Here is a 20,132-nt window from a genome sequence, read left to right on the forward strand (position 1 = left end):
GAAAAGTGTCTTAAGCATGCTCTTCAATTTGTGCACGCATGTAGACATTCAAATGCAACTGCATTTCCATACAGAGTCTCAAAATCATAGATATCTTCATACCGCAGTAAGAATACATGAAGCGATTTACATACTGCAGGCAGGCTGGCCTTGTAGCTCAGTGGCAGAGCACTGGTCTTGTAAACCAGGGGTCATGAGTTCAAGCCTCATCAGGGCCTTTTTAGGACTCGCCCTGCGATTGCAGGCCAAAGGCCTGCTGTCGCAGAGCGAGTCTTATTGTAATCATTTCAGGCTTTTGACTTTCAAGGAGTAGGCAGAGCGGACAAGAGGCTGTTACGCGCACGCAGCCGGCCGCAATGGGATCAGGTCGCGTGCTCACCCTCTCCTGTCTCTTCTTTCTCTCCTTGGAAGCCTCATACATACACACACACAGCCACAGCCCCTGCTTTTCGCACAAGCACACACACAGAGACACACACACGGGCACACGAGCGCACATACACACACACATGCACACATACAGACACCCCCCCCCGCCTCCACCCCCCCAAGGGTGAGATGTCCCCCCCCTCTTTCCTCGCACTCACCTGAGAGGTCGGCGCGGGCCCTGTCGAGCAGCAGGAGGCAGGCGGTGAGCAGCAGCGGCGGCTCCATGGCGCTCGGTCCGTCCGTCTGTCTGACTGCCGGCGCGTGCCCCCTTTCGGCCTCCTATACAGATGCGTAAGAGAATAAGGATCAGTGCGTCCCTCCTACGCACTGAGCGAGCGCGTGCCCGCCCGCCACAGAAAGAGAGCACGGACAAGGACCCGGGTCTAATATCAGCTGCGCACGACCCGAGGACAGGGGGCAGACCAGGGCCATGGAAGTATAAGAAGGACAAGGACAAGGGCCGAGGGCCCGCCTGCGCTCGTGTATCGCTTTGTGTGAGCACAGAGGCAGTCTACGCTGCCAGGTAACAGTGAGTATTCCCAATATTCGGCGTTGCTTTGGGGGTGCCCAGACACTCGTCTCCCAAGCTCGGGTGTCTTTTCGCCGAAGCTCAGGGCACTGCTTACACTTTTATTTTCAGTGCGCACTTTGATTTTCAGCAGACCTACATCCCTGTGCTATGGCAGTAGCAGCCGCATACACCGTGACATGTGCAGAGACGGCGCCAAGTCCACACAGTTATTTATTTAATGCGTTTTTATATAGCGCGGACTTTACCCGAAGGCGTCAGAATGCTTCACAATAGGAACAGAACTGATACTTGTTTAATTTACACAGAGAACAGTTAAACCTTTACTTTTCGGATTACACAATATGTTTGTACAGTGTATTCAGGTGCTCGTTATTTCTCTTTTCTTCACTGAGTTTTGCACTTTCTTTGCTTCTGACAGATTCCCCGAACGCCCTGTTTTATACTTTGGTGCAGGCATGTTTGAATGCCCTGCTCTGCTTCCCACAATGCCCCTGCTCTCCTGGTGTGCCTCTTTGGGAAAAAAACCTGAACCTTCACAGATGTTACATACTCATGCCTGTTCACAAGCCTTGCTTCCTTTACCATGCTACGTTAATATTGAGATGCACTCACACACACACACAACAAAAAGGCTGCTGTTTACCTTTTTTTTTATATTCATAAGTTAATAATATTTAAATAAACTAGTCACCAAGTGACTAATAGAGCAAATCTAACGAGTCATCTCCCACTGTAAAGACAGGGGCACCTTGCAAGACATGTTTTGTGCAATTGGTTCAAGCATTTTGCACCACAGTCTACCATATATGAGAAGTAAAAAGAACTAACCTTTTAGAGTGCATTCCGCTGCAGAACCATGATAATGGCATATGTTCCATTCACAATCAAGCTGTAATTGCCAATAAAAATCATTTTTGGATAGTTGGAAACAGATTCTAAACTAGTAGACATGCATGTCCCTGGTAGAAACCATAGATGAATGTGATGAGGGAAACCTTGCTTTAGTGACTTCCATGGGTACATTCTTCAAGAGGGCGTCTTTCTTTGCAGATCGAGCATTGCCTAAAGCTGCTGTGGTTTTCCGGAATTGTCACATATGCTCCTCCCAGCACGTGCATACTTAAGGAGGAAGGCATGGGTCCTAAAACTACACCACAAGAGGTGTTTCTCCTATGGTGCTGCTTCTTCAGCTTCATGGCAGTCACTAAGGGGCTTATTTACAAGCCCCTTTCGCTACTTTTGCGACACTTTTAACATGGGAAAAGTGACACAAAAGTGGCCCAAGCAGCTTGTAAATATGCCCCTAAGTTTGTAAGCTAATTGGATACAGAGGCAAAGCCACAGTTTTGCGGGTAGAATTTGGGATTTTTCTTTTAGCCCTTAACCATTATCCATTAAATGGATGCTGTTTTTGGCTTCCCATACTTTAAAGATTCTGTTGCAGAACCTCTGTTGAAACAATTGCCACATAGGACTCTCCAGCTTTCATTTCACTTTGCATATTTCTCTATTTTATTACCTGCTCACTCTCTTTATTCTTTGATACTGGGAAAGATTTTTTTAAGAACTTCAGCCAATTGGTCAAAGATGTAAGCTACCTTAACCATGATTCTGATGTTTTAGGGGTTAGTCGGATAAACATAAAGGACTTTGGGAGAAGCTCTTTATTCAGGTTTAAATGAATGCATTTCCATCTAAAGAAGGCCAGACTTAATGACTTTGTCAATGCTTGTTTTAGGTCAAGCCTAGTAAAATCATGCGCTGCTCTGTGAGGCATGCTGTATTGAGGTAGGGACTTGATGCTACGCCCACTCTCCGCCCACATTTTTAATTGGCTTGTCTCATTGTCCTCTGTAAAATATGGCTATTCATTGGTCAAAAGGCTTAGTAGTCCCTCCTTACTACTGCCATGTCTCATTTTGTAGCCTTCCATGGCAATATACCCAGTTAAGTGTGTTGTTGCCGGGTAGGCTTTTACTACATCCTCCGAGCACTATTTTCTCAAATAGATTTGTCCTGCCGGCTGTTGCAGGCAGGACACGCTGTCTCCTGAGGCTTTTTAATTTTTTTTATAGTAAGCATTTGCAATGCAATAGGTCTCACATTTGCGAGAGTTTAGGAGCGGTTTGGAGAACCCTGGTTTAAGCTATTAGCATTAAAAATAACAATGCCTTTTATTTATCTGTTTTAAAAGCAACACATAAAAAAAGGCATTGGCATTTACAATGACAATAGCTCAAACTCTCATAAATGCGAGGCCTATTGCATTGAAAATGCTTGTTATATGTGAGTTTCTGTATGTTGTTTCCAAGTCATTCTTTCTAGGAGTCACACCTTGTCTTAAGTTTGCTTATTGACAAGCTTCCCTTTCCTGCTTTCATCGTATCAAGAAGACTTCATGAAAACCATTGAACCATAAACTATCGCCTCACCCCTTCCGATCGCCTGACGAACGCCTGACAAACTCCATTCTCACCCCGCCGGGCAAGCCCTGCCGGGCAAAGCCAAATAAGCCATGCATATTTGAAGTTCCTTTGAAAGTCAGAGCGAGGACTATGACCTCTGTTCCGACTGAGTCTGCATCCACAGAAAGGATGAAATAAGGATCTAGAAATTTCACCAAGGAGATGTGAACTTCATTCCCCTTAAAATACTTTTCCTCCCAGATGCCCCGGCTCTTAGTCAAATGAGGTTAATCTTCAAAACCCCACCCCCACTAACCATAAATATCCGACTCTCCTGCTGTCCATTCAAATGATACAAGGTATCTTGTACATAGAGAGAATGTGAGAAAAAGCAGAATCGCTTCATAGATTTGGTGACCTTGGATGGGTGGGCTGGATAAAGAAGTGAACCTGATTTCGGGAAAAGGAGTATCGTGATGGGGATGAGGAAAAGAGAACATGGACCACATTCACAAGTTAGAGAAATAAATATATTAGGTTGAATGGTTTTAAAAAGTTAACTTTGAGCATGAATTGTTTTTTTAAACTGCAAAGAATAAAAAAAATCAATGTGGGATTGGAGGCACAATCTGAGCAGAAAGCACCATAAGCTGCTATGGTGCAACTCTTATGTTGACTAGAAACATTAATATGATGACGCTCTTCTTTTGATATGTCTTTCAGTTAAATTTTATTGTAAGTAGCTGATACAGCACTGTTTGCAGCTCCTCAGTATATGGCTATCCCGTGACAACAATGTTTTCATCATATTTATTATTCTACAAATGTATTTTTAAATGCACTGATGTGGTGTTTGCATGCTATGCAAGACGGCACATCATGGAATGTTTATAAGGAGCATCGAATAGGATTGTGATATTTGCACCTGGAAGAGTCGGACACGCAGATCCTGAAAAGAAGTAAAAACTCTCTAGCAAGGGCCGTCTTTCCCCTGAGTTTAATCTTTACTTTTAGTGAAATGGTTTATGAAAAACCAGTAAGCTGCTCCAGGTGAGGCTCTAACTCACAACCTCGGCATGCCTCAATGCAAGTACTGCTGTATAAGTACCGCGCGCTAACCGATTGCGCCACTGGAGCTCACTGTTCTCATACCTCCCCAGTTGAGCCATCTAGAGCTGACCAAGTAGATACTGGCATTGCTCCCTTATTCACTGTGCAAGATCGACTCACATGCTAGCATGTTATCATGACTATTAAAAACTACAGTCCTAATGGAACAGATTTGATAATTCTGCTATATCATGTGCTCTGTCTATTGAACACCACATATATTTGCCAGTTCTGACACAGTCTTGGAGAAACTTATGATTATTTGTAATTAGCACATCGTAAGAATTTCCTAAAAAATGAAACATAGTCACCTAAGGCAGACGAGGTGGCTGAGTGGTCAAGGCGATGGACTGCTAATCCATTGTGCTCTGCACGCGTGGGTTCGAATCCCACCTTCGTCGGAACGCCATCAGACACTCTTTTGAAGGTGGGCATGTATCGTAGTACAATTACACTCTCTTTCAAGACACAGCCATAATCCACTAGAAGGGCCCAACTGACTATTCCATTTTGGCAATTATGTCAAATTAAGGGAAGTTTTTTGTGCTTAATTGAAATTAGATCTTTCATGAAGTGTCCAGAGGATTGCCTTTCCCTCACTCCTGGCCTTCTCACTAACCCTGGTCGTAGTGGGCGTAGTGGGGCTCCGCGGAGCTACGCGGAGTTGGCGAGAAGCTACGCCCACTCCCGCACTCCGCGTAGCCCCAATACGCACCTCCCTCCCGCTCTCCCCTACATACATTATTTAAGCAACTACCATTAATAAAACAATTTTAAAGCACTTACCGTGTCCGGGGCTCGTCCGGGGCTCCCTCTTGGAATAGCGTCGTCCTGGATACCAATGCGCATGCGCGGGAGGCCGCGCATGCGCATTGGTATCCAGGAAGGGACGCTATTCCAAGAGGGAGCCCCGGAAGAGCCCCGGACATGGTAAGTGCTTTAAAAATTGTTTTATTAAGGTTAGTTGCTTAAATAATGTATGTAGGGGAGGGCGGGAGGGAGGCGGGTGGCGGCCGAATCGGCTACGCACACGGAGTGGGCGTAGTGTTGCCGGCTACGCTGTCTACGCAAAATGCGTAGAAGGCAACACTACGCCTACTCCGTGGGCGTAGCCGATTCGGACGCCCAGGGTTACTTCTAACCAGTTTGGATAGATAGACTGATAAGAAAGCAGCTCTTACTCCTAAAGTTTCAGCCATCTCAAGTGTATGACTGTTGACATATGTCTGCCCCACAGAGACAGATCACTTCTAATAAGTGAGTTCTCTATCTGTCACTGATTGTGGACATACTAACTAGAGCTATCAGTATGGTCATAAATGTGAATACTCTTATGTTCTCAAATCAAAATGGAGTTTTTCCTACTTCCAAGAAAAGTGTCTTAAGCATGCTCTTCAATTTGTGCACGCATGTAGACATTCAAATGCAACTGCATTTCCATACAGAGTCTCAAAATCATAGATATCTTCATACCGCAGTAAGAATACATGAAGCGATTTACATACTGCAGGCAGGCTGGCCTTGTAGCTCAGTGGCAGAGCACTGGTCTTGTAAACCAGGGGTCATGAGTTCAAGCCTCATCAGGGCCTTTTTATATGTGAGTTTCTGTATGTTGTTTCCAAGTCATTCTTTCTAGGAGTCACACCTTGTCTTAAGTTTGCTTATTGACAAGCTTCCCTTTCCTGCTTTCATCGTATCAAGAAGACTTCATGAAAACCATTGAACCATAAACTATCGCCTCACCCCTTCCGATCGCCTGACGAACGCCTGACAAACGCCATTCTCACCCCGCCGGGCAAGCCCTGCCGGGCAAAGCCAAATAAGCCATGCATATTTGAAGTTCCTTTGAAAGTCAGAGCGAGGACTATGACCTCTGTTCCGACTGAGTCTGCATCCACAGAAAGGATGAAATAAGGATCTAGAAATTTCACCAAGGAGATGTGAACTTCATCCCCCTTAAAATACTTTTCCTCCCAGATGCCCCTGCTCTTAGTCAAATGAGGTTAATCTTCAAAACCCCACCCCCACTAACCATAAATATCCGACTCTCCTGCTGTCCATTCAAATGATACAAGGTATCTTGTACATAGAGAGAATGTGAGAAAAAGCAGAATCGCTTCATAGATTTGGTGACCTTGGATGGGTGGGCTGGATAAAGAAGTGAACCTGATTTTGGGAAAAGGAGTATCGTGATGGGGATGAGGAAAAGAGAACATGGACCACATTCACAAGTTAGAGAAATAAATATATTAGGTTGAATGGTTTTAAAAAGTTAACTTTGAGCATGAATTGTTTTTTTAAACTGCAAAGAATAAAAAAAATCAATGTGGGATTGGAGGCACAATCTGAGCAGAAAGCACCATAAGCTGCTATGGTGCAACTCTTATGTTGACTAGAAACATTAATATGATGACGCTGTTCTTTTGATATGTCTTTCAGTTAAATTTTATTGTAAGTAGCTGATACAGCACTGTTTGCAGCTCCTCAGTATATGGTTATCCCGTGACAACAATGTTTTCATCATATTTATTATTCTACAAATGTATTTTTAAATGCACTGATGTGGTGTTTGCATGCTATGCAAGACGGCACATCATGGAATGTTTATAAGGAGCATCGAATAGGATTGTGATATTTGCACCTGGAAGAGTCGGACACGCAGATCCTGAAAAGAAGTAAAAACTCTCTAGCAAGGGCCGTCTTTCCCCTGAGTTTAATCTTTACTTTTAGTGAAATGGTTCATGAAAAACTAGTAAGCTGCTCCAGGTGAGGCTTGAACTCACAACCTCGGCATGCCTCAATGCAAGTACTGCTGTATAAGTACCGCACGCTAACCGATTGCGCCACTGGAGCTCACTGTTCTCATACATCCCCAGTTGAGCCATCTAGAGCTGACCAAGTAGATACTGGCACTGCTCCCTTATTCACTGTGCAAGATCGACTCACATGCTAGCATGTTATCATGACTATTAAAAACTACAGTCCTAATGGAACAGATTTGATAATTCTGCTATATCTTGTGCTCTGTCTATTGAACACCACATATATTTGCCAGTTCTGACACAGTCTAGGAGAAACTTATGATTATTTGTAATTAGCACATCGTAAGAATTTCCTAAAAAATGAAACATAGTCACCTAAGGCAGACGAGGTGGCCGAGTGGTTAAGGCGATGGACTGCTAATCCATTGTGCTCTGCACGCGTGGGTTCGAATCCCACCTTCGTCGGAACGCCATCAGACACTCTTTTGAAGGTGGGCATGTCTCGTAGTACAATTACACTCTCTTTCAAGACACAGCCATAATCCACTAGAAGGGCCCAACTGACTATTCCATTTTGGCAATTATGTCAAATTAAGGGAAGTGTTTTGTGCTTAATTGAAATTAGATCTTTCATGAAGTGTCCAGAGGATTGCCTTTCCCTCACTCCTGGCCTTCTAACTAACCCTGGTCGTAGTGGGCGTAGTGGGGCTCCGCGGAGCTACGCGGAGTGGGCGAGAAGCTACGCCCACTCCCGCACTCCGCGTAGCCCCACTACGCACCTCCCTCCCGCTCTCCCCTACATACATTATTTAAGCAACTACCCTTAATAAAACAATTTTAAAGCACTTACCGTGTCCGGGGCTCGTCCGGGGCTCCCTCTTGGAATAGCGTCGTCCTGGATACCAATGCGCATGCGCGGGCGGCCGCGCATGCGCATTTCTCCCGAGAAATGCGCGGGAGGCAGCGCATGCGCATTGGTATCCAGGAAGGGACGCTATTCCAAGAGGGAGCCCCGGAAGAGCCCCGGACATGGTAAGTGCTTTAAAAATTGTTTTATTAAGGTTAGTTGCTTAAATAATGTATGTAGGGGAGGGCGGGAGGGAGGCGGGTGGCGGCCGAATCGGCTATGCACACGGAGTGGGCGTAGTGTTGCCGGCTACGCTGTCTACGCAAAATGCGTAGAAGGCAACACTACGCCTACTCCGTGGGCGTAGCCGATTCGGATGCCCAGGGTTACTTCTAACCAGTTTGGATAGATAGACTGATAAGAAAGCAGCTCTTACTCCTAAAGTTTCAGCCATCTCAAGTGTATGACTGTTGACATATGTCTGCCCCACAGAGACAGATCACTTCTAATAAGTGAGTTCTCTATCTGTCACTGATTGTGGACATACTAACTAGAGCTATCAGTATGGTCATAAATGTGAATACTCTTATGTTCTCAAATCAAAATGGAGTTTTTCCTACTTCCATGAAAAGTGTCTTAAGCATGCTCTTCAATTTGTGCACGCATGTAGACATTCAAATGCAACTGCATTTCCATACAGAGTCTCAAAATCATAGATATCTTCATACCGCAGTAAGAATACATGAAGCGATTTACATACTGCAGGGAGGCTGGCCTTGTAGCTCAGTGGCAGAGCACTGGTCTTGTAAACCAGGGGTCATGCGTTCAAGCCTCATCAGGGCCTTTTTATATGTGAGTTTCTGTATGTTGTTTCCAAGTCATTCTTTCTAGGAGTCACACCTTGTCTTAAGTTTGCTTATTGACAAGCTTCCCTTTCCTGCTTTCATCGTATCAAGAAGACTTCATGAAAACCATTGAACCATAAACTATCGCCTCACCCCTTCCGATCGCCTGACGAACGCCTGACAAACGCCATTCTCACCCCGCCGGGCAAGCCCTGCCGGGCAAAGCCAAATAAGCCATGCATATTTGAAGTTCCTTTGAAAGTCAGAGCGAGGACTATGACCTCTGTTCCGACTGAGTCTGCATCCACAGAAAGGATGAAATAAGGATCTAGAAATTTCACCAAGGAGATGTGAACTTCATCCCTCTTAAAATACTTTTCCTCCCAGATGCCCCGGCTCTTAGTCAAATGAGGTTAATCTTCAAAACCCCACCCCCACTAACCATAAATATCCGACTCTCCTGCTGTCCATTCAAATGATACAAGGTATCTTGTACATAGAGAGAATGTGAGAAAAAGCAGAATCGCTTCATAGATTTGGTGACGTTGGATGGGTGGGCTGGATAAAGAAGTGAACCTGATTTCGGGAAAAGGAGTATCGTGATGGGGATGAGGAAAAGAGAACATGGACCACATTCACAACTTAGAGAAATAAATATATTAGGTTGAATGGTTTTAAAAAGTTAACTTTGAGCATGAATTGTTTTTTTAAACTGCAAAGAATAAAAAAAATCAATGTGGGATTGGAGGCACAATCTGAGCAGAAAGCACCATAAGCTGCTATGGTGCAACTCTTATGTTGACTAGAAACATTAATATGATGACGCTCTTCTTTTGATATGTCTTTCAGTTAAATTTTATTGTAAGTAGCTGATACAGCACTGTTTGCAGCTCCTCAGTATATGGTTATCCCGTGACAACAATGTTTTCATCATATTTATTATTCTACAAATGTATTTTTAAATGCACTGATGTGGTGTTTGCATGCTATGCAAGACGGCACATCATGGAATGTTTATAAGGAGCATCAAATAGGATTGTGATATTTGCACCTGGAAGAGTCGGACACGCAGATCCTGAAAAGAAGTAAAAACTCTCTAGCAAGGGCCGTCTTTCCCCTGAGTTTAATCTTTACTTTTAGTGAAATGGTTTATGAAAAACCAGTAAGCTGCTCCAGGTGAGGCTCGAACTCACAACCTCGGCATGCCTCAATGCAAGTACTGCTGTATAAGTACCGCGCGCTAACCGATTGCGCCACTGGAGCTCACTGTGCTCATACCTCCCCAGTTGAGCCATCTAGAGCTGACCAAGTAGATACTGGCACTGCTCCCTTATTCACTGTGCAAGATCGACTCACATGCTAGCATGTTATCATGACTATTAAAAACTACAGTCCTAATGGAACAGATTTGATAATTCTGCTATATCATGTGCTCTGTCTATTGAACACCACATATAATTGCCAGTTCTGACACAGTCTAGGAGAAACTTATGATTATTTGTAATTAGCACATCGTAAGAATTTCCTAAAAAATGAAACATAGTCACCTAAGGCAGACGAGGTGGCCGAGTGGTTAAGGCGATGGACTGCTAATCCATTGTGCTCTGCACGCGTGGGTTCGAATCCCACCTTCGTCGGAACGCCATCAGACACGCTTTTGAAGGTGGGCATGTCTCGTAGTACAATTACACTCTCTTTCAAGACACAGCCATAATCCACTAGAAGGGCCCAACTGACTATTCCATTTTGGCAATTATGTCAAATTAAGGGAAGTGTTTTGTGCTTAATTGAAATTAGATCTTTCATGAAGTGTCCAGAGGATTGCCTTTCCCTCACTCCTGGCCTTCTAACTAACCCTGGTTGTAGTGGGCGTAGTGGGGCTCCGCGGAGCTACGCGGAGTGGGCGAGAAGCTACGCCCACTCCCGCACTCCGCGTAGCCCCACTACGCACCTCCCTCCCGCTCTCCCCTACATACATTATTTAAGCAACTACCCTTAATAAAACAATTTTAAAGCACTTACCGTGTCCGGGGCTCGTCCGGGGCTCCCTCTTGGAATAGCGTCGTCCTGGATACCAATGCGCATGCGCGGGCGGCCGCGCATGCGCATTTCTCCCGAGAAATGCGCATGCGCGCGAGGCCGCGCATGCGCATTGGTATCCAGGAAGGGACGCTATTCCAAGAGGGAGCCCCGGAAGAGCCCCGGACATGGTAAGTGCTTTAAAAATTGTTTTATTAAGGTTAGTTGCTTAAATAATGTATGTAGGGGAGGGCGGGAGGGAGGCGGGTGGCGGCCGAATCGGCTATGCACACGGAGTGGGCGTAGTGTTGCCGGCTACGCTGTCTACGCAAAATTCGTAGAAGGCAACACTACGCCTACTCCGTGGGCGTAGCCGATTCGGACGCCCAGGGTTACTTCTAACCAGTTTGGATAGATAGACTGATAAGAAAGCAGCTCTTACTCCTAAAGTTTCAGCCATCTCAAGTGTATGACTGTTGACATATGTCTGCCCCACAGAGACAGATCACTTCTAATAAGTGAGTTCTCTATCTGTCACTGATTGTGGACATACTAACTAGAGCTATCAGTATGGTCATAAATGTGAATACTCTTATGTTCTCAAATCAAAATGGAGTTTTTCCTACTTCCAAGAAAAGTGTCTTAAGCATGCTCTTCAATTTGTGCACGCATGTAGACATTCAAATGCAACTGCATTTCCATACAGAGTCTCAAAATCATAGATATCTTCATACCGCAGTAAGAATACATGAAGCGATTTACATACTGCAGGCAGGCTGGCCTTGTAGCTCAGTGGCAGAGCACTGGTCTTGTAAACCAGGGGTCATGAGTTCAAGCCTCATCAGGGCCTTTTTATATGTGAGTTTCTGTATGTTGTTTCCAAGTCATTCTTTCTAGGAGTCACACCTTGTCTTAAGTTTGCTTATTGACAAGCTTCCCTTTCCTGCTTTCATCGTATCAAGAAGACTTCATGAAAACCATTGAACCATAAACTATCGCCTCACCCCTTCCGATCGCCTGACGAACGCCTGACAAACGCCATTCTCACCCCGCCGGGCAAGCCCTGCCGGGCAAAGCCAAATAAGCCATGCATATTTGAAGTTCCTTTGAAAGTCAGAGCGAGGACTATGACCTCTGTTCCGACTGAGTCTGCATCCACAGAAAGGATGAAATAAGGATCTAGAAATTTCACCAAGGAGATGTGAACTTCATTCCCCTTAAAATACTTTTCCTCCCAGATGCCCCGGCTCTTAGTCAAATGAGGTTAATCTTCAAAACCCCACCCCCACTAACCATAAATATCCGACTCTCCTGCTGTCCATTCAAATGATACAAGGTATCTTGTACATAGAGAGAATGTGAGAAAAAGCAGAATCGCTTCATAGATTTGGTGACCTTGGATGGGTGGGCTGGATAAAGAAGTGAACCTGATTTCGGGAAAAGGAGTATCGTGATGGGGATGAGGAAAAGAGAACATGGACCACATTCACAAGTTAGAGAAATAAATATATTAGGTTGAATGGTTTTAAAAAGTTAACTTTGAGCATGAATTGTTTTTTTAAACTGCAAAGAATAAAAAAAATCAATGTGGGATTGGAGGCACAATCTGAGCAGAAAGCACCATAAGCTGCTATGGTGCAACTCTTATGTTGACTAGAAACATTAATATGATGACGCTCTTCTTTTGATATGTCTTTCAGTTAAATTTTATTGTAAGTAGCTGATACAGCACTGTTTGCAGCTCCTCAGTATATGGCTATCCCGTGACAACAATGTTTTCATCATATTTATTATTCTACAAATGTATTTTTAAATGCACTGATGTGGTGTTTGCATGCTATGCAAGACGGCACATCATGGAATGTTTATAAGGAGCATCGAATAGGATTGTGATATTTGCACCTGGAAGAGTCGGACACGCAGATCCTGAAAAGAAGTAAAAACTCTCTAGCAAGGGCCGTCTTTCCCCTGAGTTTAATCTTTACTTTTAGTGAAATGGTTTATGAAAAACCAGTAAGCTGCTCCAGGTGAGGCTCTAACTCACAACCTCGGCATGCCTCAATGCAAGTACTGCTGTATAAGTACCGCGCACTAACCGATTGCTCCACTGGAGCTCACTGCTCTCATATCTCCCCAGTTGAGCCATCTAGAGCTGACCAAGTAGATACTGGCACTGCTCCCTTATTCACTGTGCAAGATCGACTCACATGCTAGCATGTTATCATGACTATTAAAAACTACAGTCCTAATGGAACAGATTTGATAATTCTGCTATATCATGTGCTCTGTCTATTGAACACCACATATATTTGCCAGTTCTGACACAGTCTAGGAGAAACTTATGATTATTTGTAATTAGCACATCGTAAGAATTTCCTAAAAAATGAAACATAGTCACCTAAGGCAGACGAGGTGGCTGAGTGGTCAAGGCGATGGACTGCTAATCCATTGTGCTCTGCACGCGTGGGTTCGAATCCCACCTTCGTCGGAACGCCATCAGACACTCTTTTGAAGGTGGGCATGTATCGTAGTACAATTACACTCTCTTTCAAGACACAGCCATAATCCACTAGAAGGGCCCAACTGACTATTCCATTTTGGCAATTATGTCAAATTAAGGGAAGTTTTTTGTGCTTAATTGAAATTAGATCTTTCATGAAGTGTCCAGAGGATTGCCTTTCCCTCACTCCTGGCCTTCTCACTAACCCTGGTCGTAGTGGGCGTAGTGGGGCTCTGCGGAGCTACGCGGAGTGGGCGAGAAGCTACGCCCACTCCCGCACTCCGCGTAGCCCCAATACGCACCTCCCTCCCGCTCTCCCCTACATACATTATTTAAGCAACTACCATTAATAAAACAATTTTAAAGCACTTACCGTGTCCGGGGCTCGTCCGGGGCTCCCTCTTGGAATAGCGTCGTCCTGGATACCAATGCGCATGCGCGGGAGGCCGCGCATGCGCATTGGTATCCAGGAAGGGACGCTATTCCAAGAGGGAGCCCCGGAAGAGCCCCGGACATGGTAAGTGCTTTAAAAATTGTTTTATTAAGGTTAGTTGCTTAAATAATGTATGTAGGGGAGGGCGGGAGGGAGGCGGGTGGCGGCCGAATCGGCTACGCACACGGAGTGGGCGTAGTGTTGCCGGCTACGCTGTCTACGCAAAATGCGTAGAAGGCAACACTACGCCTACTCCGTGGGCGTAGCCGATTCGGACGCCCAGGGTTACTTCTAACCAGTTTGGATAGATAGACTGATAAGAAAGCAGCTCTTACTCCTAAAGTTTCAGCCATCTCAAGTGTATGACTGTTGACATATGTCTGCCCCACAGAGACAGATCACTTCTAATAAGTGAGTTCTCTATCTGTCACTGATTGTGGACATACTAACTAGAGCTATCAGTATGGTCATAAATGTGAATACTCTTATGTTCTCAAATCAAAATGGAGTTTTTCCTACTTCCAAGAAAAGTGTCTTAAGCATGCTCTTCAATTTGTGCACGCATGTAGACATTCAAATGCAACTGCATTTCCATACAGAGTCTCAAAATCATAGATATCTTCATACCGCAGTAAGAATACATGAAGCGATTTACATACTGCAGGCAGGCTGGCCTTGTAGCTCAGTGGCAGAGCACTGGTCTTGTAAATCAGGGGTCATGAGTTCAAGCCTCATCAGGGCCTTTTTATATGTGAGTTTCTGTATGTTGTTTCCAAGTCATTCTTTCTAGGAGTCACACCTTGTCTTAAGTTTGCTTATTGACAAGCTTCCCTTTCCTGCTTTCATCGTATCAAGAAGACTTCATGAAAACCATTGAACCATAAACTATCGCCTCACCCCTTCCGATCGCCTGACGAACGCCTGACAAACGCCATACTCACCCCGCCGGGCAAAGCCAAATAAGCCATGCATATTTGAAGTTCCTTTGAAAGTCAGAGCGAGGACTATGACCTCTGTTCCGACTGAGTCTGCATCCACAGAAAGGATGAAATAAGGATCTAGAAATTTCACCAAGGAGATGTGAACTTCATCCCCCTTAAAATACTTTTCCTCCCAGATGCCCCTGCTCTTAGTCAAATGAGGTTAATCTTCAAAACCCCACCCCCACTAACCATAAATATCCGACTCTCCTGCTGTCCATTCAAATGATACAAGGTATCTTGTACATAGAGAGAATGTGAGAAAAAGCAGAATCGCTTCATAGATTTGGTGACCTTGGATGGGTGGGCTGGATAAAGAAGTGAACCTGATTTTGGGAAAAGGAGTATCGTGATGGGGATGAGGAAAAGAGAACATGGACCACATTCACAAGTTAGAGAAATAAATATATTAGGTTGAATGGTTTTAAAAAGTTAACTTTGAGCATGAATTGTTTTTTTAAACTGCAAAGAATAAAAAAAATCAATGTGGGATTGGAGGCACAATCTGAGCAGAAAGCACCATAAGCTGCTATGGTGCAACTCTTATGTTGACTAGAAACATTAATATGATGACGCTGTTCTTTTGATATGTCTTTCAGTTAAATTTTATTGTAAGTAGCTGATACAGCACTGTTTGCAGCTCCTCAGTATATGGTTATCCCGTGACAACAATGTTTTCATCATATTTATTATTCTACAAATGTATTTTTAAATGCACTGATGTGGTGTTTGCATGCTATGCAAGACGGCACATCATGGAATGTTTATAAGGAGCATCGAATAGGATTGTGATATTTGCACCTGGAAGAGTCGGACACGCAGATCCTGAAAAGAAGTAAAAACTCTCTAGCAAGGGCCGTCTTTCCCCTGAGTTTAATCTTTACTTTTAGTGAAATGGTTCATGAAAAACTAGTAAGCTGCTCCAGGTGAGGCTCGAACTCACAACCTCGGCATGCCTCAATGCAAGTACTGCTGTATAAGTACCGCACGCTAACCGATTGCGCCACTGGAGCTCACTGTTCGCTTACATCCCCAGTTGAGCCATCTAGAGCTGACCAAGTAGATACTGGCACTGCTCCCTTATTCACTGTGCAAGATCGACTCACATGCTAGCATGTTATCATGACTATTAAAAACTACAGTCCTAATGGAACAGATTTGATAATTCTGCTATATCATGTGCTCTGTCTATTGAACACCACATATATTTGCCAGTTCTGACACAGTCTAGGAGAAACTTATGATTATTTGTAATTAGCACATCGTAAGAATTTCCTAAAAAATGAAACATAGTCACCTAAGGCAGACGAGGTGGCCGAGTGGTTAAGGCGATGGACTGCTAATCCATTGTGCTCTGCACGCGTGGGTTCGAATCCCACCTTCGTCGGTACGCCATCAGACACTCTTTTGAAGGTGGGCATGTCTCGTAGTACAATTACACTCTCTTTCAAGACACAGCCATAATCCACTAGAAGGGCCCAACTGACTATTCCATTTTGGCAATTATGTCAAATTAAGGGAAGTGTTTTGTGCTTAATTGAAATTAGATCTTTCATGAAGTGTCCAGAGGATTGCCTTTCCCTCACTCCTGGCCTTCTAACTAACCCTGGTCGTAGTGGGTGTAGTGGGGCTCCGCGGAGCTACGCGGAGTGGGCGAGAAGCTACGCCCACTCCCGCACTCCGCGTAGCCCCACTACGCACCTCCCTCCCGCTCTCCCCTACATACATTATTTAAGCAACTACCCTTAATAAAACAATTTTAAAGCACTTACCGTGTCCGGGGCTCGTCCGGGGCTCCCTCTTGGAATAGCGTCGTCCTGGATACCAATGCGCATGCGCGGGCGGCCGCGCATGCGCATTTCTCCCGAGAAATGCGCATGCGCGGGAGGCCGCGCATGCGCATTGGTATCCAGGAAGGGACGCTATTCCAAGAGGGAGCCCCGGAAGAGCCCCGGACATGGTAAGTGCTTTAAAAATTGTTTTATTAAGGTTAGTTGCTTAAATAATGTATGTAGGGGAGGGCGGGAGGGAGGCGGGTGGCGGCCGAATCGGCTATGCACACGGAGTGGGCGTAGTGTTGCCGGCTACGCTGTCTACGCAAAATGCGTAGAAGGCAACACTACGCCTACTCCGTGGGCGTAGCCGATTCGGACGCCCAGGGTTACTTCTAACCAGTTTGGATAGATAGACTGATAAGAAAGCAGCTCTTACTCCTAAAGTTTCAGCCATCTCAAGTGTATGACTGTTGACATATGTCTGCCCCACAGAGACAGATCACTTCTAATAAGTGAGTTCTCTATCTATCACTGATTGTGGACATACTAACTAGAGCTATCAGTATGGTCATAAATGTGAATACTCTTATGTTCTCAAATCAAAATGGAGTTTTTCCTACTTCCATGAAAAGTGTCTTAAGCATGCTCTTCAATTTGTGCACGCATGTAGACATTCAAATGCAACTGCATTTCCATACAGAGTCTCAAAATCATAGATATCTTCATACCGCAGTAAGAATACATGAAGCGATTTACATACTGCAGGCAGGCTGGCCTTGTAGCTCAGTGGCAGAGCACTGGTCTTGTAAACCAGGGGTCATGCGTTCAAGCCTCATCAGGGCCTTTTTATATGTGAGTTTCTGTATGTTGTTTCCAAGTCATTCTTTCTAGGAGTCACACCTTGTCTTAAGTTTGCTTATTGACAAGCTTCCCTTTCCTGCTTTCATCGTATCAAGAAGACTTCATGAAAACCATTGAACCATAAACTATCGCCTCACCCCTTCCGATCGCCTGACGAACGCCTGACAAACGCCATTCTCACCCCGCCGGGCAAGCCCTGCCGGGCAAAGCCAAATAAGCCATGCATATTTGAAGTTCCTTTGAAAGTCAGAGCGAGGACTATGACCTCTGTTCCGACTGAGTCTGCATCCACAGAAAGGATGAAATAAGGATCTAGAAATTTCACCAAGGAGATGTGAACTTCATCCCTCTTAAAATACTTTTCCTCCCAGATGCCCCGGCTCTTAGTCAAATGAGGTTAATCTTCAAAACCCCACCCCCACTAACCATAAATATCCGACTCTCCTGCTGTCCATTCAAATGATACAAGGTATCTTGTACATAGAGAGAATGTGAGAAAAAGCAGAATCGCTTCATAGATTTGGTGACGTTGGATGGGTGGGCTGGATAAAGAAGTGAACCTGATTTCGGGAAAAGGAGTATCGTGATGGGGATGAGGAAAAGAGAACATGGACCACATTCACAAGTTAGAGAAATAAATATATTAGGTTGAATGGTTTTAAAAAGTTAACTTTGAGCATGAATTGTTTTTTTAAACTGCAAAGAATAAAAAAAATCAATGTGGGATTGGAGGCACAATCTGAGCAGAAAGCACCATAAGCTGCTATGGTGCAACTCTTATGTTGACTAGAAACATTAATATGATGACGCTCTTCTTTTGATATGTCTTTCAGTTAAATTTTATTGTAAGTAGCTGATACAGCACTGTTTGCAGCTCCTCAGTATATGGTTATCCCGTGACAACAATGTTTTCATCATATTTATTATTCTACAAATGTATTTTTAAATGCACTGATGTGGTGTTTGCATGCTATGCAAGACGGCACATCATGGAATGTTTATAAGGAGCATCAAATAGGATTGTGATATTTGCACCTGGAAGAGTCGGACACGCAGATCCTGAAAAGAAGTAAAAACTCTCTAGCAAGGGCCGTCTTTCCCCTGAGTTTAATCTTTACTTTTAGTGAAATGGTTTATGAAAAACCAGTAAGCTGATCCAGGTGAGGCTTGAACTCACAACCTCGGCATGCCTCAATGCAAGTACTGCTGTATAAGTACCGTGCGCTAACCGATTGCGCCACTGGAGCTCACTGTGCTCATACCTCCCCAGTTGAGCCATCTAGAGCTGACCAAGTAGATACTGGCACTGCTCCCTTATTCACTGTGCAAGATCGACTCACATGCTAGCATGTTATCATGACTATTAAAAACTACAGTCCTAATGGAACAGATTTGATAATTCTGCTATATCATGTGCTCTGTCTATTGAACACCACATATATTTGCCAGTTCTGACACAGTCTAGGAGAAACTTATGATTATTTGTAATTAGCACATCGTAAGAATTTCCTAAAAAATGAAACATAGTAACCTAAGGCAGACGAGGTGGCCGAGTGGTTAAGGCGATGGACTGCTAATCCATTGTGCTCTGCACGCGTGGGTTCGAATCCCACCTTCGTCGGAACGCCATCAGACACGCTTTTGAAGGTGGGCATGTCTCGTAGTACAATTACACTCTCTTTCAAGACACAGCCATAATCCACTAGAAGGGCCCAACTGACTATTCCATTTTGGCAATTATGTCAAATTAAGGGAAGTGTTTTGTGCTTAATTGAAATTAGATCTTTCATGAAGTGTCCAGAGGATTGCCTTTCCCTCACTCCTGGCCTTCTAACTAACCCTGGTTGTAGTGGGCGTAGTGGGGCTCCGCGGAGCTACGCGGAGTGGGCGAGAAGCTACGCCCACTCCCGCACTCCGCGTAGCCCCACTACGCACCTCCCTCCCGCTCTCCCCTACATACATTATTTAAGCAACTACCCTTAATAAAACAATTTTAAAGCACTTACCGTGTCCGGGGCTCGTCCGGGGCTCCCTCTTGGAATAGCGTCGTCCTGGATACCAATGCGCATGCGCGGGCGGCCGCGCATGCGCATTTCTCCCGAGAAATGCGCATGCGCGGGAGGCCGCGCATGCGCATTGGTATCCAGGAAGGGACGCTATTCCAAGAGGGAGCCCCGGAAGAGCCCCGGACATGGTAAGTGCTTTAAAAATTGTTTTATTAAGGTTAGTTGCTTAAATAATGTATGTAGGGGAGGGCGGGAGGGAGGCGGGTGGCGGCCGAATCGGCTATGCACACGGAGTGGGCGTAGTGTTGCCGGCTACGCTGTCTACGCAAAATTCGTAGAAGGCAACACTACGCCTACTCCGTGGGCGTAGCCGATTCGGACGCCCAGGGTTACTTCTAACCAGTTTGGATAGATAGACTGATAAGAAAGCAGCTCTTACTCCTAAAGTTTCAGCCATCTCAAGTGTATGACTGTTGACATATGTCTGCCCCACAGAGACAGATCACTTCTAATAAGTGAGTTCTCTATCTGTCACTGATTGTGGACATACTAACTAGAGCTATCAGTATGGTCATAAATGTGAATACTCTTATGTTCTCAAATCAAAATGGAGTTTTTCCTACTTCCA

At 44.7% G+C, this 20,132-nt stretch overlaps 17 non-coding genes across 17 annotated transcripts; 12 read left to right on the top strand and 5 right to left on the bottom strand.

The window, feature by feature from the left end:
- Nucleotides 1-146: 146 nt before the first annotated feature.
- Nucleotides 147-218, top strand: TRNAT-UGU (transfer RNA threonine (anticodon UGU)). Its single transcript has one exon. It is a non-coding gene; the product is annotated as a tRNA-Thr (tRNA).
- A 4,190-nt stretch (nucleotides 219-4,408) lies between these two features.
- Nucleotides 4,409-4,503, bottom strand: TRNAI-UAU (transfer RNA isoleucine (anticodon UAU)). Its single transcript has 2 exons — nucleotides 4,466-4,503; nucleotides 4,409-4,444 (listed from the first exon to the last, which is right to left on the bottom strand). It is a non-coding gene; the product is annotated as a tRNA-Ile (tRNA).
- Nucleotides 4,504-4,795: 292 nt separating this feature from the next.
- Nucleotides 4,796-4,877, top strand: TRNAS-GCU (transfer RNA serine (anticodon GCU)). Its single transcript has one exon. It is a non-coding gene; the product is annotated as a tRNA-Ser (tRNA).
- Nucleotides 4,878-5,993: 1,116 nt separating this feature from the next.
- TRNAT-UGU (transfer RNA threonine (anticodon UGU)) lies at nucleotides 5,994-6,065 on the top strand. The gene has a single exon. It is a non-coding gene; the product is annotated as a tRNA-Thr (tRNA).
- Nucleotides 6,066-7,234: 1,169 nt separating this feature from the next.
- Nucleotides 7,235-7,329, bottom strand: TRNAI-UAU (transfer RNA isoleucine (anticodon UAU)). Its single transcript has 2 exons — nucleotides 7,292-7,329; nucleotides 7,235-7,270 (listed from the first exon to the last, which is right to left on the bottom strand). It is a non-coding gene; the product is annotated as a tRNA-Ile (tRNA).
- A 292-nt stretch (nucleotides 7,330-7,621) lies between these two features.
- Nucleotides 7,622-7,703, top strand: TRNAS-GCU (transfer RNA serine (anticodon GCU)). The gene has a single exon. It is a non-coding gene; the product is annotated as a tRNA-Ser (tRNA).
- A 1,154-nt stretch (nucleotides 7,704-8,857) lies between these two features.
- TRNAT-UGU (transfer RNA threonine (anticodon UGU)) lies at nucleotides 8,858-8,929 on the top strand. The gene has a single exon. It is a non-coding gene; the product is annotated as a tRNA-Thr (tRNA).
- Nucleotides 8,930-10,098: 1,169 nt separating this feature from the next.
- TRNAI-UAU (transfer RNA isoleucine (anticodon UAU)) lies at nucleotides 10,099-10,193 on the bottom strand. The gene is made up of 2 exons: nucleotides 10,156-10,193; nucleotides 10,099-10,134 (listed from the first exon to the last, which is right to left on the bottom strand). It is a non-coding gene; the product is annotated as a tRNA-Ile (tRNA).
- Nucleotides 10,194-10,485: 292 nt separating this feature from the next.
- TRNAS-GCU (transfer RNA serine (anticodon GCU)) lies at nucleotides 10,486-10,567 on the top strand. The gene has a single exon. It is a non-coding gene; the product is annotated as a tRNA-Ser (tRNA).
- A 1,160-nt stretch (nucleotides 10,568-11,727) lies between these two features.
- On the top strand, nucleotides 11,728-11,799 carry TRNAT-UGU (transfer RNA threonine (anticodon UGU)). Its single transcript has one exon. It is a non-coding gene; the product is annotated as a tRNA-Thr (tRNA).
- A 1,556-nt stretch (nucleotides 11,800-13,355) lies between these two features.
- TRNAS-GCU (transfer RNA serine (anticodon GCU)) lies at nucleotides 13,356-13,437 on the top strand. Its single transcript has one exon. It is a non-coding gene; the product is annotated as a tRNA-Ser (tRNA).
- Nucleotides 13,438-14,553: 1,116 nt separating this feature from the next.
- On the top strand, nucleotides 14,554-14,625 carry TRNAT-UGU (transfer RNA threonine (anticodon UGU)). The gene has a single exon. It is a non-coding gene; the product is annotated as a tRNA-Thr (tRNA).
- Nucleotides 14,626-15,780: 1,155 nt separating this feature from the next.
- On the bottom strand, nucleotides 15,781-15,875 carry TRNAI-UAU (transfer RNA isoleucine (anticodon UAU)). The gene is made up of 2 exons: nucleotides 15,838-15,875; nucleotides 15,781-15,816 (listed from the first exon to the last, which is right to left on the bottom strand). It is a non-coding gene; the product is annotated as a tRNA-Ile (tRNA).
- Nucleotides 15,876-16,167: 292 nt separating this feature from the next.
- TRNAS-GCU (transfer RNA serine (anticodon GCU)) lies at nucleotides 16,168-16,249 on the top strand. The gene has a single exon. It is a non-coding gene; the product is annotated as a tRNA-Ser (tRNA).
- A 1,160-nt stretch (nucleotides 16,250-17,409) lies between these two features.
- Nucleotides 17,410-17,481, top strand: TRNAT-UGU (transfer RNA threonine (anticodon UGU)). The gene has a single exon. It is a non-coding gene; the product is annotated as a tRNA-Thr (tRNA).
- A 1,169-nt stretch (nucleotides 17,482-18,650) lies between these two features.
- On the bottom strand, nucleotides 18,651-18,745 carry TRNAI-UAU (transfer RNA isoleucine (anticodon UAU)). Its single transcript has 2 exons — nucleotides 18,708-18,745; nucleotides 18,651-18,686 (listed from the first exon to the last, which is right to left on the bottom strand). It is a non-coding gene; the product is annotated as a tRNA-Ile (tRNA).
- Nucleotides 18,746-19,037: 292 nt separating this feature from the next.
- Nucleotides 19,038-19,119, top strand: TRNAS-GCU (transfer RNA serine (anticodon GCU)). Its single transcript has one exon. It is a non-coding gene; the product is annotated as a tRNA-Ser (tRNA).
- Nucleotides 19,120-20,132: the final 1,013 nt, after the last annotated feature.

Source organism: Lissotriton helveticus, chromosome 5_1, assembly GCF_964261635.1.
Source record: "Lissotriton helveticus chromosome 5_1, aLisHel1.1, whole genome shotgun sequence".
Lineage (NCBI taxonomy): Eukaryota > Metazoa > Chordata > Amphibia > Caudata > Salamandridae > Lissotriton > Lissotriton helveticus.